This window comes from Pelobates fuscus, chromosome 4 (genome assembly GCF_036172605.1).
Source record: "Pelobates fuscus isolate aPelFus1 chromosome 4, aPelFus1.pri, whole genome shotgun sequence".
In the NCBI taxonomy this organism is placed as follows: Eukaryota; Metazoa; Chordata; class Amphibia; order Anura; family Pelobatidae; genus Pelobates; species Pelobates fuscus.
Genome location: NC_086320.1, coordinates 363,960,544 through 363,976,719, shown reverse-complemented (window position 1 = coordinate 363,976,719; position 16,176 = coordinate 363,960,544). Strand labels below are relative to the sequence as shown.

General features: G+C 41.1%; 1 protein-coding gene across 1 annotated transcript in view; it reads left to right on the top strand.

The window, feature by feature from the left end:
* Positions 1–393: 393 nt before the first annotated feature.
* DNAJB6 (DnaJ heat shock protein family (Hsp40) member B6) overlaps positions 394–16,176 on the top strand; it is a 91,142-nt gene continuing 75,359 nt past the window's right edge. The window contains exon 1 of the mRNA XM_063452666.1: positions 394–502. The gene's annotated coding sequence lies outside the window, so the exon portion shown is untranslated. The remainder of the gene's footprint in view (positions 503–16,176) is intronic.

Sequence of the window (16,176 nt, the reverse complement as noted above, 5' to 3'; positions counted from 1 at the left end):
ATTATATGGACTGTCTGTGTATTATATGGACTGTCTGTGTCAGTCTGTGTATTATATGGACTGTCTGTGTATTATATGGACTGTCTGTGTCAGTCTGGGTATTATATGGACTGTCTGTGTATTATATGGACTGTCTGTGTCAGTCTGTGTATTATATGGACTGTCTGTGTATTATATGGACTGTCTGTGTCAGTCTGGGTATTATATGGACTGTCTGTGTATTATATGGACTGTCTGTGTCAGTCTGTGTATTATATGGACTGTCTGTGTATTATATGGACTGTCTGTGTCAGTCTGGGTATTATATGGACTGGATAATTCTAGAACATTCTCACTGCGTTGCCGTGGTAACTAGGTAGGATCCGGAAGTGACGTCACACCAGGCAGCGCGTTGGTAACCTCGATTTCCGGTTATTAGCTGCCGCTGCTATCTGCGCCGGAGAGGAGACAGAGACCGGAGCTCGCAGACACCGGGGAACCGCGGCCGCAGGAGGAGAACGAGGTGAGCGAGCGGACCGAGTGTGGCCATTACCGGCCGGTAACTGTAACCCTCCCCCCGTCACAGACACCGAGCTGCAGCCTGGGCCTCACTGCGGCATTGTCTGTCCGGGGGGGCCGCACCGCCCCACCGGCCCCCTCGTTATACACACTGTATACATATTATATTTATATATAGTCACTGACCCCCTCGTTATACACACTGTATACATATTATATTTATATATAGTCACCGGCCCCATCGTTATACACACTGTATACATATTATATTTATATATAGTCACTGACCCCCCCGTTATACACACTGTATACATATTATATTTATATATAGTCACTGACCCCCCCGTTATACACACTGTATACATATTATATTTATATATAGTCACTGACCCCCTCGTTATACACACTGTATACATATTATATTTATATATAGTCACTGACCCCCTCGTTATACACACTGTATACATATTATATTTATATATAGTCACTGACCCCCCTCGTTATACACACTGTATACATATTATATTTATATATAGTCACTGACCCCCTCGTTATACACACTGTATACATATTATATTTATATATAGTCACTGACCCCCCCGTTATACACACTGTATACATATTATATTTATATATAGTCACTGACCCCCTCGTTATACACACTGTATACATATTATATTTATATATAGTCACTGACCCCCTCGTTATACACACTGTATACATATTATATTTATATATAGTCACTGACCCCCCTCGTTATACACACTGTATACATATTATATTTATATATAGTCACTGACCCCCCTCGTTATACACACTGTATACATATTATATTTATATATAGTCACTGACCCCCTCGTTATACACACTGTATACATATTATATTTATATATAGTCACTGACCCCCTCGTTATACACACTGTATACATATTATATTTATATATAGTCACTGACCCCCTCGTTATACACACTGTATACATATTATATTTATATATAGTCACTGACCCCCTCGTTATACACACTGTATACATATTATATTTATATATAGTCACTGACCCCCTCGTTATACACACTGTATACATATTATATTTATATATAGTCACTGACCCCCCTCGTTATACACACTGTATACATATTATATTTATATATAGTCACTGACCCCCCTCGTTATACACACTGTATACATACTATATTTATATATAGTCACTGACCCCCTCGTTATACACACTGTATACATATTATATTTATATATAGTCACTGACCCCCCCGTTATACACACTGTATACATATTATATTTATATATAGTCACTGACCCCCTCGTTATACACACTGTATACATATTATATTTATATATAGTCACTGACCCCCCTCGTTATACACACTGTATACATATTATATTTATATATAGTCACTGACCCCCTCGTTATACACACTGTATACATATTATATTTATATATAGTCACTGACCCCCCCGTTATACACACTGTATACATATTATATTTATATATAGTCACTGACCCCCTCGTTATACACACTGTATACATATTATATTTATATATAGTCACTGACCCCCTCGTTATACACACTGTATACATATTATATTTATATATAGTCACTGACCCCCTCGTTATACACACTGTATACATATTATATTTATATATAGTCACTGACCCCCTCGTTATACACACTGTATACATATTATATTTATATATAGTCACTGACCCCCTCGTTATACACACTGTATACATATTATATTTATATATAGTCACTGACCCCCTCGTTATACACACTGTATACATATTATATTTATATATAGTCACTGACCCCCTCGTTATACACACTGTATACATATTATATTTATATATAGTCACTGACCCCCTCGTTATACACACTGTATACATATTATATTTATATATAGTCACTGACCCCCTCGTTATACACACTGTATACATATTATATTTATATATAGTCACTGACCCCCTCGTTATACACACTGTATACATATTATATTTATATATAGTCACTGACCCCCTCGTTATACACACTGTATACATATTATATATTATATATAGTCACTGACCCCCCCGTTATACACACTGTATACATATTATATTTATATATAGTCACTGACCCCCTCGTTATACACACTGTATACATATTATATTTATATATAGTCACTGACCCCCTCGTTATACACACTGTATACATATTATATTTATATATAGTCACTGACCCCCTCGTTATACACACTGTATACATATTATATTTATATATAGTCACTGACCCCCCCGTTATACACACTGTATACATATTATATTTATATATAGTCACTGACCCCCTCGTTATACACACTGTATACATATTATATTTATATATAGTCACTGACCCCCTCGTTATACACACTGTATACATATTATATTTATATATAGTCACTGACCCCCTCGTTATACACACTGTATACATATTATATTTATATATAGTCACTGACCCCCTCGTTATACACACTGTATACATATTATATTTATATATAGTCACTGACCCCCTCGTTATACACACTGTATACATATTATATTTATATATAGTCACTGACCCCCCCGTTATACACACTGTATACATATTATATTTATATATAGTCACTGACCCCCTCGTTATACACACTGTATACATATTATATTTATATATAGTCACTGACCCCCTCGTTATACACACTGTATACATATTATATTTATATATAGTCACTGACCCCCTCGTTATACACACTGTATACATATTATATTTATATATAGTCACTGACCCCCTCGTTATACACACTGTATACATATTATATTTATATATAGTCACTGACCCCCTCGTTATACACACTGTATACATATTATATTTATATATAGTCACTGACCCCCTCGTTATACACACTGTATACATATTATATTTATATATAGTCACTGACCCCCTCGTTATACACACTGTATACATATTATATTTATATATAGTCACTGACCCCCTCGTTATACACACTGTATACATATTATATTTATATATAGTCACTGACCCCCTCGTTATACACACTGTATACATATTATATTTATATATAGTCACTGACCCCCTCGTTATACACACTGTATACATATTATATTTATATATAGTCACTGACCCCCTCGTTATACACACTGTATACATATTATATTTATATATAGTCACTGACCCCCTCGTTATACACACTGTATACATATTATATTTATATATAGTCACTGACCCCCTCGTTATACACACTGTATACATATTATATTTATATATAGTCACTGACCCCCCTCGTTATACACACTGTATACATACTATATTTATATATAGTCACTGACCCCCTCGTTATACACACTGTATACATACTATATTTATATATAGTCACTGACCCCCTCGTTATACACACTGTATACATATTATATTTATATATAGTCACTGACCCCCTCGTTATACACACTGTATACATATTATATTTATATATAGTCACTGACCCCCTCGTTATACACACTGTATACATATTATATTTATATATAGTCACTGACCCCCTCGTTATACACACTGTATACATATTATATTTATATATAGTCACTGACCCCCTCGTTATACACACTGTATACATACTATATTTATATATAGTCACTGACCCCCTCGTTATACACACTGTATACATATTATATTTATATATAGTCACTGACCCCCTCGTTATACACACTGTATACATATTTTATTTATATATAGTCACTGACCCCCCCGTTATACACACTGTATACATATTTTATTTATATATAGTCACTGACCCCCTCGTTATACACACTGTATACATATTATATTTATATATAGTCACTGACCCCCCCGTTATACACACTGTATACATATTATATTTATATATAGTCACTGACCCCCTCGTTATACACACTGTATACATATTATATTTATATATAGTCACTGACCCCCCTCGTTATACACACTGTATACATATTATATTTATATATAGTCACTGACCCCCTCGTTATACACACTGTATACATACTATATTTATATATAGTCACTGACCCACTCGTTATACACACTGTATACATATTATATTTATATATAGTCACTGACCCCCCCGTTATACACACTGTATACATATTATATTTATATATAGTCACTGACCCCCCTCGTTATACACACTGTATACATATTATATTTATATATTGTCACTGACCCCCCGTTATACACACTGTATACATATTATATTTATATATAGTCACTGACCCCCCTCGTTATACACACTGTATACATATTATATTCATATATAGTCACTTGCCCCCCCCCGTTATACACACTGTATACATATTTATATATAGTCACTGACCCCCTCGTTATACACACTGTATACATATTATATTTATATATAGTCACTGACCCCCTCGTTATACACACTGTATACATATTATATTTATATATAGTCACTGACCCCTCGTTATACACACTGTATACATAATATATTTATATATAGTCACTGACCCCTCGTTATACACACTGTATACATAATATATTTATATATAGTCACTGACCCCCCACTATACACACTGTATACATATTATATTTATATATAGTCACTGACCCCCCTCGTTATACACACTGTATACATATTATATTTATATATAGTCACTGACCCCCCTCGTTATACACACTGTATACATATTATATTTATATATAGTCACTGACCCCCCTCGTTATACACACTGTATACATATTATATTTATATATAGTCACTGACCCCCCTCGTTATACACACTGTATACATATTATATTTATATATAGTCACTGACCCCCTCGTTATACACACTGTATACATATTATATTTATATATAGTCACTGACCCCCTCGTTATACACACTGTATACATATTACATTTATATATAGTCACTGACCCCTCGTTATACACACTGTATACATATTATATTTATATAGTCACTGACCCCCCTCGTTATACACACTGTATACATTTTATATTTATATAGTCACTGACTCCCTCGTTATACACACTGTATACATATTATATTTATATATAGTCACTGACCCCCCTCGTTATACACACTGTATACATATTATATTTATATATAGTCACTGACCCCCCTCGTTATACACACTGTATACATATTATATTTATATATAGTCACTGACCCCCCTCGTTATACACACTGTATACATATTATATTTATATATAGTCACTGACCCCCCTCGTTATACACACTGTATACATATTATATTTATATATAGTCACTGACCCCCCTCGTTATACACACTGTATACATATTATATTTATATATAGTCACTGACCCCCTCGTTATACACACTGTATACATATTATATTTATATATAGTCACTGACCCCCCCGTTATACACACTGTATACATATTATATTTATATATAGTCACTGATCCCCTCGTTATACACACTGTATACATATTATATTTATATATAGTCACTGATCCCCTCGTTATACACACTGTATACATATTATATTTATATATAGTCACGGACCCCCTCGTTATACACACTGTATACATATTATATTTATATCTTGTCACTGACCCCCTCGTTATACACACTGTATACCTATTATATTTATATCTAGTCACCAAACCCCTCGTTATACACACTGTATACATATTATATTTATATCTAGTCACTGACCCCCTCGTTATACACACTGTATACATATTATATTTATATCTAGTCACTGACCCCCTCGTTATACACACTGTATACATATTATGTTTATATATTATATATAGTCACTGACCCCCCTCGTTATACACACTGTATACATATTATATTTATATCTAGTCACTGACCCCCTCGTTATACACACTGTATACATATTATATTTATATATAGTCACTGACCCCCCTCGTTATACACACTGTATACATATTATATTTATATATAGTCACTGACCCCCCTCGTTATACACACTGTATACATATTATATTTATATATAGTCACTGACCCCCTCGTTATACACACTGTATACATATTATATTTATATATAGTCACTGACCCCCTCGTTATACACACTGTATACATATTATATTTATATATAGTCACTGACCCCCTCGTTATACACACTGTATACATATTATATTTATATATAGTCACTGACCCCCTCGTTATACACACTGTATACATATTATATTTATATATAGTCACGGACCCCCTCGTTATACACACTGTATACATATTATATTTATATCTTGTCACTGACCCCCTCGTTATACACACTGTATACCTATTATATTTATATCTAGTCACCAAACCCCTCGTTATACACACTGTATACATATTATATTTATATCTAGTCACTGACCCCCTCGTTATACACACTGTATACATATTATGTTTATATATTATATATAGTCACTGACCCCCCTCGTTATACACACTGTATACATATTATATTTATATCTAGTCACTGACCCCCTCGTTATACACACTGTATACATATTATATTTATATATAGTCACTGACCCCCCTCGTTATACACACTGTATACATATTATATTTATATATAGTCACTGACCCCCTCGTTATACACACTGTATACATATTATATTTATATATAGTCACTGACCCCCTCGTTATACACACTGTATACATATTATATTTATATATAGTCACTGACCCCCTCTTTATACACACTGTATACATATTATATTTATATATAGTCACTGACCCCCCTCGTTATACACACTGTATACATATTATATTTATATATAGTCACTGACCCCCCTCGTTATACACACTGTATACATATTATATTTATATATAGTCACTGACCCCCCCGTTATACACACTGTATACATATTATATTTATATATAGTCACTGACCCCCTCGTTATACACACTGTATACATATTATATTTATATATATATATATATATATATATATATATATATATATATATATATATATATATATATATATATAGTCACTGACCCCCTCGTTATACACACTGTATACATATTATATTTATAGTCACTGACCCCCTCATTATATAGCCTGTATTCATATTATATAATCAGTGGCCTCCTTAGTGTATATCCTGTATGTATCCTATAGTCAGTGACCACCTCATGGTATAGCCTTCATATATGCTATATATAGACAGAAACCCATTATTAAAACCCACGCACAATATACTGCTGAATATACATGTTTGTATGTATGTTTAAGCTTGTACATGTATAATAAAACATTTTATGTAAGAGCTAAAATTGCACATACATATTTAATAGTAATAATGTTTGATGGATATCTACATCTTAAAAAACATTAAACAGACAGGCCTGATGGTTTCTTGTAATCTTTTAAATGGTAGTTTGGGCTAGAAAGTACTGTAAATTGGGCAGGACATGCAGGATAGCTTGTGACCATGAAGGCTATTTTATCTATCTTTTGTCCCAGCTGTTGACTGTTACACATATTGCTCCACCTGCTACTCATATCTGACTTGGCATCATGGGAAATATTGTCAACAACAAACTGCTTTAGTGGTTTAACAGTCACTGTTGTAAGTTATGGTTTTTACTACACTGACCTATATATGAAATTAATTAAGAGACTGAAAGACCAATGTGAATAGATGCATTTACATACAGAGAATACAAATAATTTGTTACACCACCAGCTGATGGGAGTTTCTTGCTTTTGTGAAGTGTTACATGTAGATAATTCTGTGTGTTGAGAAACAAAAAGATTTTAGTTGCATAGCAGCTATTTGTTACTGACTGGTAAAGTTGATAGTTATGGATTAGAGCCAAAGCAGTCCCTTGCCTGTAAACATTTTGGTGATCAGGTAGATTAGGTTTCATTACATGATTAATGTTGCATTTTGTAAACCTAAAATATTCTCCTGATTTACATAGCAATCCGTCAGTCCGTATGTTAGACGTTCACCTAAGAGTGGTAATGGGTAATGGGTTGAGCCATTATTATTATTGCCATTTATATAGTGCCAACAGATTTCACAGCGCTTTACAATATTATGAGAGGGGGATTTAACATGACACTTCCATACTTTAATATAAATTAATCTGCTGTTTAGATATGTCTTATTGTCCTTGGAATTTATATTTTTATTATGTTCATTGGACTTGGAAGATTTGTGCCTTGTCCGTCTTTATAGGGAAGTGTGTGGTTTGTACGCATGACTTGTAATGAGAAGGTTAAGGCATTTAATATAGTTGCAGTATTTGCATGCTGTGCTTTTTAAAGGAACAAAGGAACAACTTAATGAAGTAGTTTTGGTGTATAGAGAATGCCACAGTCTCAATAGACAATTGAGCAGTTTGACTGCAGGGGCATGATCTATACACTAAAATGTTTTCAGTAAAGGAATGCTGTAGTGTTCTTCAGCACTTGTGTAGTGCTGAAGTAAATATTTAGGTGACTCTGGCCCCCACTCTGTGGAGTAAAGAGTGTGTAAAAAAAAAAAAACCCAACTAAAAACATACCCTTTAATCCATCGTCACTTCTGTGGCTGAGATTATCTTTCCTATGTGAAAGTATTCGGAGACTGTTGCACATGCATGCAAAACATCACACTGCGCCAATCAGGACCTTCTCAGAGATGCATTCTATTATTGCATCTCCATGGGGGGGGGGGGGGGTGTTGAGTGTCTCAATGCAGGTAGGTGCTGAACTGTGATAGGAAGCACCTCTAGTGGCTTTGTGTGATTACCACTGGAGATGTTAAAAGGCAGCAATGTTAACACTGCCTTTTAATAGAAAATGCACTGTTTACATTAAAGACACCAGAACCACTACATTAATCTGTAATTGTTCTACTGACTATAGCAGGGGTAGGCAACCTTGTAGCGGAGTAGAGGTACGATCCAAGGTAGCTCCGCTGGTAGACAGGAACAGCAATCCAATACAGGTATCAAACGGGTAGCGTAGTTACAATCCCTTCCCTCCAAGAACTAGACGACACATAGCTTGGAGGTCTGAGCGGTGTCTGGGTAGTCGAGCGGCCGATTTTAGTTCCAGACGCTCGACGACCAAACACCGCTGTTCGGCAGTTAAGATGGCCGCCGCCACGTGGAGATTAGGCGAACGGCGGCCACCCACGGACCCAATGACGGTATGTGCACATTGATTCTTCCTTAACACGCTGGTACAATATACAGGATGCATGGACATATAGGGTAGGGACAAATAACAAGGTAAATACGAGTTTCTGGTGGCTGCTTCTGCCACAATGCTCCCCCAGAACCAAGCCAGCATACACAGTCTGATCCCAACGGATCGGCTTGGGGATGTCTGGAGGAGTACCCACAGATCACTTGTCTAGTTCCGTTTGTCGGGATAACCCGTCAGCATTTCCATTGAGCTTCCCCGGGCGATATTGGATATTGAAATCAAAGGGCTGAAGCGCTAAGCTCCAGCGCAGCAGTCTGGCATTGTCTCCTGACACCCGGTTCAGCCAGACCAACGGGTTGTGATCTGTGAGCAGGGAAAATGTTTGTCCATACAAATAGGACTGTAGTTTCTTGAGGGCCCACACCACGGCAAGGCATTCCTTTTCGATGGCGGCGTAGCTTACTTCTCTGGGTAAAAGCTTTCGGCTGAGGTAAGCTACTGGGTGTTCACCGCCATCGGCTCCGATCTGGCTCAGTACTGCTCCCAATCCGAACATTGAAGCGTCTGTATGGACGAGAAAGCGTTTAGTCGGATCGGGAGCAGCCAACACAGGGGCATTAACAAGGGCATTTTTTAGGAGTTGGAAGGCCTGTTCACACTCTGGGGCCCATACTACTAGTTTGGGAAGGTTCTTTCGGGTCAAGTCGGTAAGGGGCTTGGCTAGGGCGCTGTAGTTAGGTACAAACTTTCGGTAATATCCTGCCGTCCCCAAAAAGGCTAGTACCTGGGTTTTAGTGCGGGGGGTTGGCCATTTAGCTACGGCCTCTATTTTGGCTGGTTCGGGTTTTTGGTGGCCGCTGCCTACTCGGTGTCCGAGGTATTGGACCTCGGCCATCCCTATATGACATTTACTGGGCTTGAGGGTCAGTCCGGCTTCCCGGATGCGGTCTAGTACTGCTCCGATATGGTCTAGATGATCGGCCCAGGAGTAACTAAAGATGGCTATGTCGTCTAGATAGGCGCAAGCATACTCCTGAAACCCGTCCAATAGTCGGTCCACCATCCTCTGGAAGGTGGCCGGGGCGTTCTTCATCCCAAATGGCATGACCCGGAATTGGTACAGGCCAAATGGGGTGACGAAGGCCGACTTGGGGATGGCGTCCTCGGCTAGGGGAATTTGCCAATACCCTTTACACAGATCAATGGTGGTTAAGTATTTCCCCCTAGCCATTTTGTCTAATAGCTCGTCTATCCGGGGCATGGGATAGGCATCGGATATGGTTTTATCATTGAGCCTCCGGTAATCTACACAGAAGCGGGTAGTTCCATCCCGCTTCGGCACGAGTACTACGGGGGATGCCCAGGGGCTATCGGAATGCTCAATTACCCCTAACTGCAACATTTCCTTCAATTCCTTGTACATGTTCCCCCTCACTGCTTCGGGAATGCGGTAGGGCGGTTGACGGAGTGGGATCGGGTCTAGGGTTTCTACCCGATGGGTAGCTAACGGGGTGTACCCCGGGAGGTTGGAAAAAGTGGCTCCTTTTTCCCTAATTAAACTTTGGGCCTGAGCTTTTTCTTGGGGATTCAAGCGGTCTCCTAGCTGTACGGCTGCGAGATCCTCTTGTAGCGTTCCTCGGGCCAGCATGTCAGGGAGGGGTAGGTTATCTGTGTCCTCTGCAGCGGAGGCGCAGATGGCGGATACTTCCTCTGTGCGCTCGTGGTAGGGCTTCAGCATGTTCACATGGAACATGCGTCTGTCCCCGGTCCCGGCGCAGGGGCCGATTATATAGGTGGTATCGCAGACCTGCTCTACCACCTTGAATGGGCCCCGCCAGGAAGCCTGCAGCTTGTCAGTAGGGACAGGGCGTAGGACTAGTACTTTCTGGCCGACCTGAAAGCTGCGGTCCCTGGCTCCCTTATCATACCATTGGCGCTGGCGTGTCTGGGCCGCCTGGAGGTTGTTGCGCACAGCCCGGGTCAATTCCTCCAGGCGGTTCCGAAACTCCAACACATAGGGTACGATAGGGGTGCCGTCAATGGTCGTTCCCCCCTCCCAGTGTTCCCTTATTAGGTCTAGGGGTCCCCTTACCCTCCTTCCGAACAACAGTTCGAAGGGAGAGAACCCAGTGGACTCTTGGGGCACCTCTCGGTAGGCGAACAGGAGATGGGGTAAGAACCGCTCCCAGTTCTTCTGAGTGGCTACGAACGTGCGGATCATTTGTTTTAAGGTCCCATTAAACCGTTCGCAGAGGCCATTGGACTGGGGGTGGTATGGGGAATTAAGGATAGCTCGGACCCCGCATACTTTCCACAGCTGTTGCGTGACCTCAGCCGTGAATTGGGTACCCTGATCTGAAATGATCTCCCGGGGGATCCCCATACGGGTAAATATACGCATGAGGGCGTCTACTATGGTCTCTGCGTGTACATTCGTCAGGGCTACTGCTTCGGGGTATCTAGTGGCATAGTCTACCACGGTCAATATGTATTTCTTACCAGACGGGCTTTTTTGTCTCAGTGGTCCGATAATGTCTACCGCTACCCGGCTAAAGGGTTCTTCAATAATGGGCAGGGTGTGTAGTTTGGCCTTGTATCGGTCCCCCCGCTTTCCTACTCTCTGACAGGTATCACAGGTATTACAGTACTGCCTAATATCCTGTGATATCCCTGGCCAGAAGAAGTTCTGTAATAGCCGATGTTTGGTTCGGCTGATCCCTAGGTGTCCGGACATGGGAATGTCGTGGGCGATCCGCATTAACTCTCGTCGATACTTTCGAGGCACAATTAACTGTTTAATGGGTACAGGAATGGATCCGGCTACTACCTTTTCGGCATACCGGTATAATAACCCCTTATCCCAAGCATATCTCTCCCCCTCTCTGCCAGTCTGGTCTTTATCTATCCTGTCCTTGTAAACCTGTAGGGACGGGTCCAGGGCGACCTCGCTACCAAATTCTAATGGGGCAGCCCAGGGTAATACAGTGTGATCAGGGGGGTTTGTGCTTACCTGAGCCTCAGAGTCAAGGTGGGGTGCCGTGGTGCGAGCCTGTTGGCGGGTGACGACCGGGTAAGCTTCATGTGGAGGAGGCCGGGTAACAAAAGCGGAAGTTAGCTCCCCCAAATCGTTCCCCAAAATCACATCGGCAGGTAGATCCTGCATCATCCCCACTTCAATTTGTCCTGCCCCCGCTCCCCAGTCCAAATGTAGTTTAGCAGTGGGTACCTTGTAGATAGCTCCCCCTGCCACTCGAACTGCAATACAATCCCCAGTGAGATGGTTCGGGGCCACTAAATGGTTCCGTACCAGAGTGATGGTGGCCCCAGAATCTCTTAACCCCTCCAGCCGCTTGCCCTCCACATGGACCACTTGCCGGTGGCCCTGGCGGTTGTCTGAGGCCGCCTGGACTGGGTTTACCTCATGGAGGGTGCCCAAGGGTTCTTCTATTTGGGTAGAGGTGAAAGGTTGAGCCCAGGGCCGGCCTTGATAGCAGTGTACCGCCGCTCGGGGGTTGGTTGGTGGTCGTTGAGGGGTCCAGGCTGGCCTGGCCCGGTTTTGGGGACAGTCTCGTTGCACGTGACCCAGCTGGTTACATGCATGGCACCGGACAGACGCCCGGTTGTTGTACCTGGGGGGTTGGGACTGGTAGGTCCCCCCTGGTCGGGGTGGATTGGCTGTGGTAAGCTGGGGAACAGCGGGCGTAGATTGCACTCTACTGGAGAACTGCTGTTCCCGCCGGGAGTCCTGATGCTCATCTGCTAGTTGAGCGGCCTCATGCAGAGTACGGGGCTTACGGTCTCTTACCCAGATCTGTAACTGTGGAGACAAACGGTTGTAGAACTGTTCCAGCATCATCAACTGCTGGATCTCTTGGGCCGTGACGGCTTTGGCTGCCTCAAGCCACCCGTTAGCTGCCCGTTGTAGGCGGTGTGCAAATTCTGCATGCGAGTCTTTTGCTGATTTGGGTAATTCCCGGAACTGTGTTCGGTATGCTTCAGGCGTAATGGCATACCGTGCGAGCAAGGTTTGTTTTACCTTCTGATAGTCCCGGATATCCTCTGCCGGCATAGCTCGGTAGGCATCTGCTGCGCGGCCGGATAGGTTACCCGCTAGCACTCGTACCTGTTCTTCAGGGCTAATGGCATGCAGCTGGCACAAAAGTTCAAAGTTCTGTAAATAGCCATCAATGTCCCCCTCGGTATCATTAAACGCTTTGAATACCTGGTACGGTATTTTAGCTTTCGCTGGCGGGGTGGGGGCTGATGTTGCGCTTCCCTGCGCTGATCGCTGCATAAAGAGAGCCTGTACATCGTTGTACACCTGGTCTGCTTTCTGTGCTGCCATGGCTGGTGAGAATAGAGCCATCCTGGCCCGATATTCTCTGGTAAACTCAGTTTCTTCCCCCTCCCTTGGAGGTGCTGCAGCAGCTGCGACTCTGTCTCCTTCCATGAGTTCTGCGATTAGGATAGCCTTTGTTTTGTTGCTTGCTATCCTCCCTCTCGCTTCCAGTAACTCTTTTAGCGTATCCCGTTTCAAGAGGGTATAATCTGTTTCCATTCAGTCCTTTTTAATTCCTGCTGAATGCCTCTTGTTGTGTAGTACGATCCCGTCGCTTGCCACCAATTGTAGCGGAGTAGAGGTACGATCCAAGGTAGCTCCGCTGGTAGACAGGAACAGCAATCCAATACAGGTATCAAACGGGTAGCGTAGTTACAATCCCTTCCCTCCAAGAACTAGACGACACATAGCTTGGAGGTCTGAGCGGTGTCTGGGTAGTCGAGCGTCCGATTTTAGTTCCAGACGCTCGACGACCAAACAACGCTGTTCGGCAGTTAAGATGGCCGCCGCCACGTGGAGATTAGGCGAACGGCGGCCACCCACGGACCCAATGACGGTATGTGCACATTGATTCTTCCTTAACACGCTGGTACAATATACAGGATGCATGGACATATAGGGTAGGGACAAATAACAAGGTAAATACGAGTTTCTGGTGGCTGCTTCTGCCACAAACCTTTTAGCAGCACTGTGCCGATATAGGATTGTGATGTCCTATTTTTTTTAAATTTAGGTGTGTATGCTGCCGTATTCGGTTTGTGTTATTTTTACTGCAGTTGCTTTGCATCATTGTATTTGTGCGTATATGAGCTATTATATTGTATATGTTCATTAGTAGTTTATGGTATTGTGTATGATACATATAATTTGTGGGCTGTGTATGAGGGCTGCTTGTGGAATTGTGTGTGGATGGATATGTCACATTGTGTGTTTGGTAGTGTGTGGGCTGTTTGGGGTGTTGCATGTTAAAGGCTGCATGTGGGGTTTGTGCATGTATGTGGATTGTTAGCAGGTTACGTTTGTGTAGATTGTGTGTATGTTTGTGTGTGGGCTGTTCGTATTATTTGTATAAGGGGAGGGTTATTCTTTTCTGTGTTATGAATGTAAATTAGTGATAGTAAAAATGTCTATTTACTGTGTATACCTGTATTCAATATCTACTAAAAATGGCTGCTAGATCACCCGCTCCCACCGACTAACTACCTCGTGTAGCAAGATGGCGCCTACATCCGGAGTAAAATCCCGGGATGATGGTGACATCACGCCTCGTAGGATGTGCATTAGATAAGACAGTTAACCAATTAGAGATGTATTCTCTCTGTTATCTACATTTTTGCATATGATGTATGTTTGCCTTTATAAGGGGCTTGCCGCCCCCTGAGTAAACATTCAGAATTTTTTTATTAACCTGATACCTGTGTCTCAGTGTAATTTACTTCAAAACGTGCACGCATTTATTTTAACAATTTGGAAAGGAGCAGATACTCAGATAAACACTTGGTTTGATCCACAATATCTGTGTATATCTAGCAGTATGGTTGGCTTCCCTGGGTTCCAGTGGGGACCAGGCTGGCCTGGTACAGGTCAAAGACAGGAGCTGCAACAGCAGCTGCAGGTTGCTCTACTACGTTGTGGATTCCCATTCACAAGTGCTTGGAGAAAGTGATTTGAGATCATTTCCTTTATGTGCTGCAATGCTTAAATTGAGGATTGTCCTTCACCATCTTTTCGTATTAGCAGATATTTAAAGTTTTACTGGGACTCCTGATAGGCCAGAGCCTGTTTGGCTCTAGCAGCCTCGAGTGCCGTGCAAAGACACCTCGAGTGCCGTGCACGGCACTAGTGCCGTAGGTTGCCTACCTCTGGACTATAGTGTCCTTTTATGCTGAATGTTTTGATACTATAGCATCCCATTAAGTTCCCTCAAATTAAACGTGTAAATATGATACAATACATGTTTTCATGCTGCATTGAGCATGTGTTGCCTTTCCTCTTGTTTTATGTTGCTGCTATCATATCAGAGAGCTTTAAAATTCCAGCTTTCCCTCCAGCCCCTGGGCTGTTCTGTATTTGTCTGGATTGCATGACATGATCTGTTATTTCCTTACACAGGACAGGACGCATTCAGCTGTCTCGCACAGAAGGCTGCATGCAACTTGGTTTTAAGTAATTTGCTTGCTTGTTTGTT